Below are 12,482 nucleotides of genomic sequence, written 5' to 3' on the forward strand. Positions count from 1 at the left end.
ATTACTGCACATCAAATACAAAATAACATGACTAGTATTGTGTACACCACAAAATTAGTTTTGTAAATATAACTAAAATTTGTTTCGCTGTAACTTAAGTTGAACTATTTCTTAAAGTACTCAATTAGTTCAGTTAATTATTTCTTTCAGTGTGGGTACGGAACCCTAAAAACTAGCATACGTATTACATCTTAATAACTTAGGTATTTACAATATTTACTGTGTACTAAGAGTACTTAGAGTAAAGTTATGTAAGTATACTTGGTTTGTGCAAATATGTGTTTTTCTTATACTACTACTAAACCCAAAGATTAAAGGTAGGTAAGTACTTAATTGGAACTCAAAAAAGTCTGCAGTGTATTTTTGATACGATCGCATAATCAAATCATGGAGTACTTAGTACTTATCATTATGAAATAAATAAACTAAACTAAACTAAACTTAATTAACAGACTTTCATAGGTTTTCTACATACTTAATTGATATTTATTGAATGAAGATTAACAGTCTTAAACGTATTTGTCTCTGGTTAAAGAGAACTTGGCCTACTTTTATATTACGTTTAAGCTCTTTTTGGCATTGCTCATGCTCGTATTTTTCCTGTTTACTTATGTCTTATATCCTCGGATGGAGCGGTACTTTAAATTATTCCATGTACAGTCAGCAGCAGAAGTTGCTATGCGGACGAGTTCTTCAAAATTACCTTGACATGCTCTTATTCTCTTAACAATAAAGTCTAAATAAAAGATCATCTTGAGCACCTGGCCCGCTTAGCAACTTCTGCTGCTGACTGTACCTGTTTACCGAAAAGGAGAGGGTTCTGTTTTAAGAAGACACAGGGTGACATAAAAAGACGGCACTTGATGAAATTTGCGATAGATAGATGACACATTAGCAAATGATCTCCTTAATTTAGTTATTTGCAGTAGAATAAAAAATTTCGTTAGTCTTTTTATTTGAGAAATTGCTTTGAATAAGTCAGTGGTTACCTGATGTATTCTGTTTCACACTATGTGTAGTTATTTCAGTATATGACGCAAGAAGTTTTCGCAACAAAAGAGCTGTAGTAAAGTAGGTACTATACGTTATTATACGTATTGGCCGATTATTGCCATAATTTAAAGCGAATTAAAACTATGTTTATTTGTTAACGTAATGTTTGTTTGTTAATAATGCTAATTTTATTTTCTTGGGCTATTAGGCTATTACTTAAGAAGTTAAGAAACCCCTTCTCCCACTAGCGTATTATGCGTTGGTGTTGCAAAATGCAAAGTTTTTATTTATTGTAGATATTGTTGATAACTTAACAAAGGTTTGTGTATAAAAGGAAAATATTTTCATTTTGTTTCAGTTAGATGATTCTAGTTTTAATCTTTTATGACCTAAGTCACCTAAGTAAGAAGAAACATGAGTTTTGCCATCGTATTTATGGGCTATCCTGTATAAAACAGCATATTTTTTCTCAATTTCAGGGTTGGTCCCATAGTAAAAGTTGTTCAGTATGACCAACGTATTGACCTCTCGTACGTAGATCTATCCTTTCGCGAGGATCTATTATCCTTTCGCCTTATACGGAACCCTAAAAATAAAATGTAAGTTTGAATTGGTCAGTTAATATATTTCTATGAAGACGATGCATCACAGTATACCAATATCACAACAGTATGAACAGAGCGAGTGACCTAGGTCAATAGACAAGTTCTCCATTACGTAATCGACACAGTGCCCTGCTGCTGTCGAAACCATTGAGGTATATACAAGAGACGACATCGCGAACAAAATGTTTCCGCACCTCAGAGAAGTGCATGCATGCATGCGAAGCCGAAAATTGTTAATAAAGACGCCACGAGTATTTTTTGACTCAGTTAAACAACGTTGCATACAATACTTTTTCTACGACCAAGCATTTACTTTGAAAACTAAATAATAGTAAATCAACAGTCCCCAATTTATTGCAGTAAAAGACAGGTTCAAATACACTTAAAAAGACATACATACAGTCAGTCATACTTACAAACTAACTACTAACTAAACATTGCTGCCGCTCCTAGACGCTTCCGGTGCAAAAGTGCCCATAATACTCGCAGCATTGCCGCGCTGGATGGCTATGGATAGCCTCTGCACCAGAAACGACTCGGAGCGGGGGTCCTCCCCCTTCTGCCTAAGTCGACGGCCTATGTCGCGCACCATGTCTTTCGCGTCCGCCCCCCAGCAGCCCGCCGTTTCTACCGCGAAAGGGAGAAAAATGTACCCTGCTCCTAGGGGGGCATACTTTTGCCGCTTCACTGCAGCCTGAGACTCGGCCGCCGCTCCAGCCGCGCGCACCGTGCGACTGATATGCGAGGCGGCGAAGGTGCTGACACACGTAGCGTCCCACACCAAGCACCGCCCTCTCTCCCACGGTACGAGCGTTAGCCCAACAATCAACAGTTATTCCATTGCTTATCGGTGAAATGTTATTCCATCCCTTTTATTATATTTTCTTGTGCTATTGTTGCAACTTTTTAACACGCACGAAGGCATTTTTTAATTATTTTTTTTTAATTTTCTGTAGGTACACGTGTGGCATCTCGTCAGTGGTCGGTGACGTACTAAAAGCAAAGTGCATGCACTTCTCTGAGGTGCGGAAACATTTTGTTCGAGATGTCGTCTCTTGTATACATATACCTCAATGGTCGAAACCCGCCCGACCAGAAATAACATAGAAACAAGCTAAGCTTTTAGCTTTAATTCATTGGATAGCTATTTAAGAGCGATCGTAAACATAACGTGAAATAAAAAAAAGGGTTGCACTCCGGGAGTGCCGACAGAAGTGAAAACTCAATGACTAGTCCAAAATGTCTGCAGCACTATGTATAATTGACCCATCCTCCTTTCTATTGAAAAACTTTAGTTCCGAAATTGCTGGCCAGTGAGCTTAAATTTGTAGCGTTAATTGTTTAAAATTCGAATAGAAATTGTAAAGTTAGGTACCTTGCAGACCTCGCATCTAAATATATTTGGTCATGATATTTTGAGTTTTATTCACCAGTACTATAGTTCACTTTTATTAGCGATTTCATCAAGATGTAGCTTTATTAAATTATATTTGAGTGATATAAAGAATGTAACTCCGAGATCCTCGTATTTCAGCCCGTACAAGATTATATAGAACCTCTTTCATGTAATGTCATTTAGTTTTTGTTTATTGATTTAAAAGCCATCTAAATGAGTGGCCATCTAAACCTTACGGTCACGTGATCGCCTTACGCTGTCTCGAGTTTATCATTTTTTCCCCACCTCAAAAAGTGCCCAGCGCCGCTAAACAAGTTTTCACTTCAAAAACTGAGACACCATTAATTTCGTAGTTTCATTTTTCACCTCAGCACAGTGAGAACATACCTATTAGACAACTTGAAAAATGTAATCCTTGTTCATCACTTAATACCTGCACTCATGTTTTCTTAAGATATACAAACAATTAAGTTTAATTACCGCAATGGAACACAAAAACAAAACGTAATAATAAATTCCATTAAAATAATATAGAAATAACAAACATTAACTGACACTTCAAACTTTTTTTTGTAAAAAAAATCTTTGTAAGATACGGTCCGAATTGCGGATACGTACTATTTGTCAACTATGGTAGAAATTCTTAAAAGTAAAATAATTAATTTTGCGTGATGATCTGTGTATTTTTTGAGTTCGTTATTTTAATTGTACAATAAAATACCTAAAATATAGTATTTTATCAGTTTTTATCAAATCTTAAACTTTATTTTTATTTATTAATTATTAAGAATTCATACTCGTACGTGGTTTGGAACGATGCGGTCTGAAGTTTTTCGGGGGTCTATTATAAACCGTGAATATACTGTTGAATGTCGTTTTAACTTTTTTTTGTCTGTTTCTTTTTGCTAACAGTGTGAAAGGGACAGAGATAATAGAACCCAAGTATTTCGAAGTTTTATTAGACCCCGCATGTTGAAATGACATTTGACTATAAAGGTCACTTGAATGTCATTTTGTCTCACTCAGTGAGCAAAATCGCATTTTGCTCACTGTTTTTAAGAATCAAAGTACCCTTGTTCGAGCTGCTGAGGTGAAAAAAGTATTGTATGCAACGTTGTTTAACTGAGTCAAAAAATACTCGTGGCGTCTTTATTAACAATTTTCGGCTTCGCCTCAAATTGTTACTCACACCACTCGCCTTTTTTGACCCCTCTTAAACAACGGTTGCATAAAATACTATTTCATCACGGAAAAAATGGTGTATAAAAATATATAAAATGTTAAAATAATAATTACCTATTGATTATCTTAGTTAATTTAGACATATTAGAAAGAATACCTGTTTCTCTGAGATATTTTCTAACTTAATTTACGCTTGCTTTTAATAGTGTATTGTTTGATCAAGGAAATGATTCCCTTTAATTGGTCAACACATAGAGTAAATTAGACTGATAATGACTTTATGCATGGTATAATAATATACTCCGCCTGGTACTCTCTTCCGAGATTCGCGAATGACCTAACTGGCACTTGCCTACGTCATCATGCTGTTTACAGGTTCTCAAACTTTAAAATGTGGGAGAATTTTAACCAACAGTGAAAATTATTTTAACGGCATTAATTTTAAGTTATTCATGTAGAAACATAGTAAAATAAAACAAATCTATACTGCACTTTTCACTCCTACTCTTACAGTTCCGAATAGAGCAGCCAACCATTTTCGTAACAAAACATTAATTACGAAGCTTACGACGTGAAAAGTTTGGAAAACACTGCGACTGCTGACACTGAGCGAGAAGGAAATAACAATTAACACGCGTTCGACAAGGACGGTCGGTCAGGGACAAAATGGCGGATTGTCAAATGTGACAGCGCTATCCTGTGTTGCCAGTAGTGTAAACAGAATTACCCGAACGTCTGAAATTTCTTTCGTGAATCGGAAGATATTGCTAACGAATAATTAAAAATGACGTGTTATTGTAAAATTTAAGATAAAATACATATAAATGAAAATTATTAAATTATAAAGAAATAAATTAACTTATTAACCATAGATATAATGTACCCATGTACAATGTAATTTATTCAAACAATGTAACATGTTATGTTGAAATAAAGTGGCAATGTTATTGTGACGTAGGCAAGTGACACTCTGGGAAGAGAAGACCATGTTTTATTAGACCATGGACTTTATGGTAATGACGAGAAAAGTTCTTTTTTTTTATGTAACTCATTGTTCGTAGGCATTGTGTTTTTAGGGTTCCGTAGCCAAATGGCAAAAAACGGAACCCTTATAGATTCGTCATGTCTGTCTGTCTGTCCGTCTGTCCGTATGTCACAGCCACTTTTCTCCGAAACTATAAGAATTATACTGTTGAAACTTGGTAAGTAGATGTATTCTGTGAACCGCATTAAGATTTTCACACAAAAATAGAAAAAAAACGATAAATTTTTGGGGTTCCCCATACTTAGAACTGAAACTCAAAATTTTTTTTTCATCAAACTCATACGTGTGTGGTATCTATGGATAGGTCTTCAAAAATGATATTGAGGTTTCTAATATCATTTTTTTCTAAACTGAATAGTTTGCGCGAGAGACACTTCCAAAGTGGTAAAATGTGTGTCCCCCCCCCCTGTAACTTCTAAAATAAGAGAATGATAAAACTAAAAAAAATATATGATGTACATTACCATGTAAACTTCCACCGAAAATTGGTTTGAACGAGATCTAGTAAGTAGTTTTTTTTTATACGTCATAAATCGCCTAAATACGGAACCCTTCATGGGCGAGTCCGACTCGCACTTGGCCGCTTTTTTGTTGATGGTGCGGAACCCTCCGTGCGCGAGTCCGACTCGCACTTGGCCGGTTTTTTATTATTTAATTAACTAGTAGTTCGCCCCGAACTGAGAACTCGCGGTTCGTCAAAAAGATCAATTGATAGCAGTGCTACTTAGTCCAAGATGGGCATTTCGTAATTGAATCCTGATTCCACGATTACTTGAAATTACTTTTTAATCTGATTACCGATTCCCAGATTAGGTACTTTGTAATGTAACAATACCGAATTACTAAGTACAATTCCATTTGAGGAATCAGGAATCAATTTCTCGAATATTGCAATTACTAGTAATTGGAATCAATGTCGATTCCTCATTACAGGAATGCATTACTTGATTCCTTTCAGATTACATTTCGTACTACTAATACTATCAAAAGTTCATTTCGATAGTAGATATAGATGTTGTTGACTTACTATAGGATGCATCTATATCAGGGATGTTGCGAACATCCGCATCCGCATCCGCAACCGCGGAACTTCCGCATTATTTTCAACATCCGCATCCGCATCCGCATCCGCATAAAATCGATGCGGAGCTTATGCGGATGTCGAACAAGTCGGTACAGGAACGTCTTAGCGGCGGCGTAAGTGCTAGGTAATTTCATAATTACCTATAACGAAATCGTCTAGATCCAGAAAAGTCAGCCAAGTTACTGTTTATTAAATATAACGCACCTATATTCTTGTTCAAATACTAAACGTTTCGTTTTTTTTTAAATAAAAAAATACTAAAAATGTAATATTTGACGTTTTCTAAGTACCTAATCTTGACATCCGCATCCGCATCCGCATCCGCGGATGTGAGCCTTTAAAAATCCGCATCCGCATCCGCATCCGCGGATGTCAAAAAATCGGCATCCGCAACATCCCTGATCTATATCTTATTTGAAACAGGTGCGCAGATTTCGAATATGATGACCATGACCTATAAAACGACATCTATGACGACTTTTATGACATAGTGCATGGCCGCCATCTTGGATTCCAAAATAGTCATCATTTTCGAAAACTGCGCCCCCTAAAACCTATAAAACGACATCCATCACGACTTTTATGACATAGTGCATGGCCGCCATCTTGGATTCCAAAATAGTCATCATTTTCGAAATCTGAGCCCCCTATAACATATAAAACGACATCCATGACGACTGTTATGACATACTGCATGGCAGCCATCTTGGAATTCAAAATGGTCATCATTTTCGAAATCTGCGCCCCCTAAAACCTATAAAACGACATCTATGACGACTTTTATGACATAGTGCATGGCCGTCATTTTGGATTGCAAAATGGTCATTATTTTCGAAATCGGGGCCCCCTAAAACCTATAAAACGACATCCATGACGACTTTTATTTCATAGTGCAAGTCCGCCATTTTGGAATCCAAAATGGTCATCATTTTCGAAATCTGCGCCCCCTATAATCTATAAAACGACATCCATGACGACTTTTATGAAATACTGCATGGCCGCCATCTTGGAATCCAAAATGGTCATGATTTTCGAAATCTGCGCCCCCTAAAACCTATAAAACGACATCCATGACGACTTTTATGACATAGTTCATGGCCGCCATTTTGGATTCCTAAATGGTCATCATTTTCGAAACTTGCGCCCCCTATAACCTATAAAACGACATCCATGACGACTGTTATGACATACTGCATGGCAGCCATCTTGGAATTCAAAATGGTCATCATTTTCGAAATCTGCGCCCCCTAAAACCTATAAAACGCCATCCATGACGACTTTTATGACATAGTGCATGGCCAATATTTTGGAATCCAAAATGGTCATAATTTTCGAAATCTGCGCCCCCCAAAATCTATAAAACGACATCCATGACGACTTTTATGACACAGTGCAAGGCCGCCATCTTGGATTTCAAAATAGTCATGATTTTCGAAATCTGCGCCCCCTATAATCTATAAAACGACATCCATGACGACTTTTATAAAATACTGGATGGCCGCCATCTTGGAATCCAAAATGGTCATCATTTTCGAAATCTGCGCCCTCTAAAACCTATAAAACGACATCCATGACGACTTTTATGACGTACTGCATGGCCGTCATTTTGGATTCCAAAATGGTCATCATTTTCGAAATCGGGGCCCCCTAAAACCTATAAAACGACATCCATGACGACTTTTATGTCATAGTGCAAGTCCGCCATTTTGGAAACCAAAATGGTCATCATTTTCGAAATCTGCGCCCCCTATAATCTATAAAACGACATCCATGACGACTTTTATGAAATACTGCATGGCCGCCATCTTGGAATCCAAAATGGTCATCATTTTCGAAATCTGCGCCCCCTAAAACCTATAAAACGACATCCATGACGACTTTTATGACATACTGCATGGCCGTCATTTTGGATTCCAAAATGGTCATCATTTTCGAAATCGGGGCCCCCTAAAACCTATAAAACGACATCCATGACGACTTTTATGGCATACTGCATGGCCGCCATTTTGGATTCCAAAATGGTCATCATTTTCGAAACCTGCGCCCCCTAAAACCTATAAAACGACATCCATGACGACTTTTATGACATACTGCATAGCCGCCATCTTGGATTCCAAAATAGTCATCATTTTCGAAATCTGAGCCCCCTATAACCTATAAAACGACATCCATGACGACTTTTATGACATACTGCATGGCCGCCATTTTGGAATCCAAAATGATCATCATTTTCGAAATCTGCGCCCCCTAATACCTATAAAACGACATCCATGACGACTTTTATGACATACTGGATGGCCGCCATCTTGGAATCCAAAATGGTCATCATTTTCGAAATCTGCGCCTCCTAAAACCTATAAAACGATATCCATGACGACTTTTATGACATACTGCATGGAGTGCATGGCCGCCATTTTGGAATCCAAAATGATCATCATTTTCGAAATCTGCGCCCCCTAAAACCTATAAAATGATATCCATTACGATTTAATGACAGTGCATGGCCGCCATCTTGGATTCCAAAATTGTCATAATTTAAAAAAAAATCTTTAAAAAAACAATTTTATAAATGTGTAAACCGAGCACTTTCATTTGATACCAAACTCGACCATACTTTCTTGCAATTAACATGACCAGAATAGCAAGACCCCTCACAAATGGCTTTTTAGCATTTTAAGCTCTTCTAGCTCAATAACCTCTTGTTCAAGCCAGCTCAAAATTTAATGACTAAAATATAATGCCCTCGACTATACGTTCACCCAATTTCATTTAAATTAGAATAAATTTACTTAAGTTATTGAGTATCAAACTATCCTCTGAAAGTTCAGCTTAAAAACATTGAAATGCCGGGACGTGCCCCTAGCCAGCCGTGTGTTCAAAGTCGAATGTAAGAACTTCGCTTCGCTTCGCTCGCTCGTTCGATAATAATTGTTACTGTAGAATGTCGGTGGTTAGAAGGTTATCCATTAATTACTGGGCATCCTGTATACAGCGTGGAAAGATAAATCGGGCCCTGGAGATAAATTGACGCTCTGCCGGCAGGCCTTAACTTCACATTTTAAATACTGAAGCTTTCCACATTATTTCGGGAAGATATTAGTCTTTTAAACAATAAACAGACACTGAGGTAAAATAAAAATCAATAATGTATGTAAAATAGTATATTAATCATTTTAATTCATATACAAAGGCAATAAGGAGCACCGCGGAGTAATAAGCCGTGTATACACTCTACAGCGATACAAAGCGAGTTAGGACTCATTTATATCGACATTTTAAAGCACATTTTGGCAAATATTTAATGTGAAATTCTGACATATCGTTGACTGGATATGGTTTGGTCCAGGGACTGTCGCATTTCAAACATAGAGCGAATCATACTGTCCTTTTCTTACGCTAGTACTAGCACCCAAAAGAAAGGGATGAGTACCTATAGGTTTTTTTGTTATTTGTACTAATGTGCCGAAAGAAAGTTTCCAAATTTGTTAAACTTTCCATTTATAAAAATTTAGGAAAGTTCTCATATCTTTGTACCGAAATTGAAACATTCCATGTTCAAAACGAAAGTTTTCCTGAAATTTCCGGGAACTTTTCTAGCTTTTGGGAAACTTTCACATCTGTAGTTTAGCTAAAATCCAACTGTCCAAAAACTGAATTGAACAAGGAGCTAGTACCAGGGCCTCATGAGTGACGAGGTGTCGTTGACCGGCCGACTGCAGCGTATGAAGTTGGGTCGGCTGCTCGCGTATCTTGGCCACATACTTTTTGCCTTATGTATTTTTTATTTCTTCGCAAATGTGATGAAAAACATTGTGTATCACGGGCAGTAAGGGGATTACAAACTCGACTCATTAAATACGTAAAAATTAAAAGTGCTAAAAATGCTAGTGATAATGATGCCTTTTTGTGAATCAACCCCGAACTTCGACAAGTATGTCAATTTCTTATTTACATACTCAAGTTCAGGTAATAAAATAACGATAATATTTGGTCCACCATTAAAATCAACCACTACAAACTATACACAAAATATACGTTTACATAATAATGAGTGATTTATTTATAACATTGACATTTACTAAACAAACACTTGAATGACTTATACGTTATGGCTCTCAATTTAGGAACGATCATTTTCTTTGCCGGAACAATTTGACACTATTTGTCACTTTCCAACACTAGTTGACACTTTTCTTCATTACATTAGGAATCAGTATTCTTGACACTAGCAAACATTGTTATATTGTTTACACCAGCCAATAGGTATTATTGACAATAGTTGTCAATATTTAGTAGATATTTTTCCACATGCTATTTTTTTAGCTTAAATAATATTTTGAAACAATAATTTCCTCATAGGTCATGTAAAAAGCAGTATATGTCACATGGTAGCAAAATTATTTCCACCTTGAGCGTTAACACTTGAATCCCTCACTACACTCAGGATCGTACGCCCTCGCCGTAAATATGTCATTTTGTTCTCTTGTGATGTGACACAATATACAATTCTAAACAGTCCTATATTTACGCCCAAATGGAATAATTTTCTATTGAGCAACTATCTACCTATTTACAATTAACAATCACACGTTAGTCTACATTATAAAATATAATGGCCCGCCTAATAGTTTTCCTTTGCCCAGATCCAATAACAATTTAAATGAGAATTAATGTATAACTTTAAAAGGTAAATAAGAGGAGAGTGGACCTTAAAAAGCAAATGGCCGATTTTAATTTTTTGACAATTTGATTTTCGTTAGATTTGGATAAAATTTGGCTGACCGGTGTGAGCTCCACATTCATTTTCCTCGCGTTGTCCCGGCATTTTGCCACGGCTCATGGGAGCCTGGGGTCCGCTTGGCAACTAATCCCAGTAATTGGCGTGGGCACTAGTTTTTACGAAAGCGACTGCCATCTGACCTTCGAACCCAGAAGGTAAACTAGGCCCGTATTGGGATTAGTCCGGTTTCCTCACGATGTTTTCCTTCACCGAAAAGCGACTGGTAAATATCAAATGATATTTCGTACATAAGTTCCGAAAAACTCATTGGTACGAGCCGGGGTTCGAACCCGCGACCTCCGGATTGCAAGTCGCACGCTCTTACCGCTAGGCCACCAGCGCTTCTGTGTGAGCTCCACATTCTGGGCGGAATAAATACGAAATCACAACATGTCCCGAAAAATATCTAATTCTTATGTAATGTTCCATTGTGTTACGAAAGTGCAGTCACCATCAGATATATCGGAGCGGCAAAGACTTTGATCAGATATTTGCGAACACCTTGGCCGCTCCGATATATCTGATGACGATTGTGCCATACGTTTTCGTAACTCAGAGGAAGATTTTGTAGAACATACTGTGATATATTGAACTATTTATCCACCAAATTAGAAATCTGGGGAAGAAAAATCGACAAATATATAATAATCAGCCCAAATAAGAGTCGTCTACTATCCTCTTAATTACTTTAATACTATAAAATAATATCATTAGATGAACAAGCATTATATAAAATCTAATAGTGTCAGGCGTGTCTCACTCCGCGATTTCGTCACTTTGCTACTGGTAGCTAAAAGTACATCCGTTCGGCCCCAATTTTGGGGAAAGCCATAAGCCGCGCGTGGCGCTGTCGCCACCTAGCGGCCATATCTGTGCTGATCGTAACAGACGCGTTTTGTTAGAGAGTGAGTCTTCTGTACTTAGTACTATTATTTATTCTGTGATAGTGTTAAATTAACAGCAACACATAATTGTTATTAAGAGACTGAATAAGAGTCCTGAAGTGTATATATTTATTATTTAACTTTAAATAGCTAACTTTTATAGTAGTTTATGTGACTGCTACATAATAAGAGGCATTAATATACGAGTGTGGGTTTAAGAAACGAACGTAGTGAGTTTTAATGCCTAATTATGTACAGTTACACACACTACTTTATCTAAACACATACTTAAAACTTATTAAAAGATAAACTGTACGTCAAATGGCGGTGAATGAAACCTTTATTCACGCATGTCACGCATCCGTAGTTTTTTTTTAATTCCTAGACAAACGAATGAAGTCCCTATTCTCATGTCACTTGAGATCAAATATCGTGCGGTTTATATTAAAAAACATACTAAATTGACGTTTCGTATCGATAACTGTTTTAATATCTATGGATACTAGAATAGAG

This window comes from Cydia amplana, chromosome 19 (genome assembly GCF_948474715.1).
Source record: "Cydia amplana chromosome 19, ilCydAmpl1.1, whole genome shotgun sequence".
Classification (NCBI taxonomy): domain Eukaryota; kingdom Metazoa; phylum Arthropoda; class Insecta; order Lepidoptera; family Tortricidae; genus Cydia; species Cydia amplana.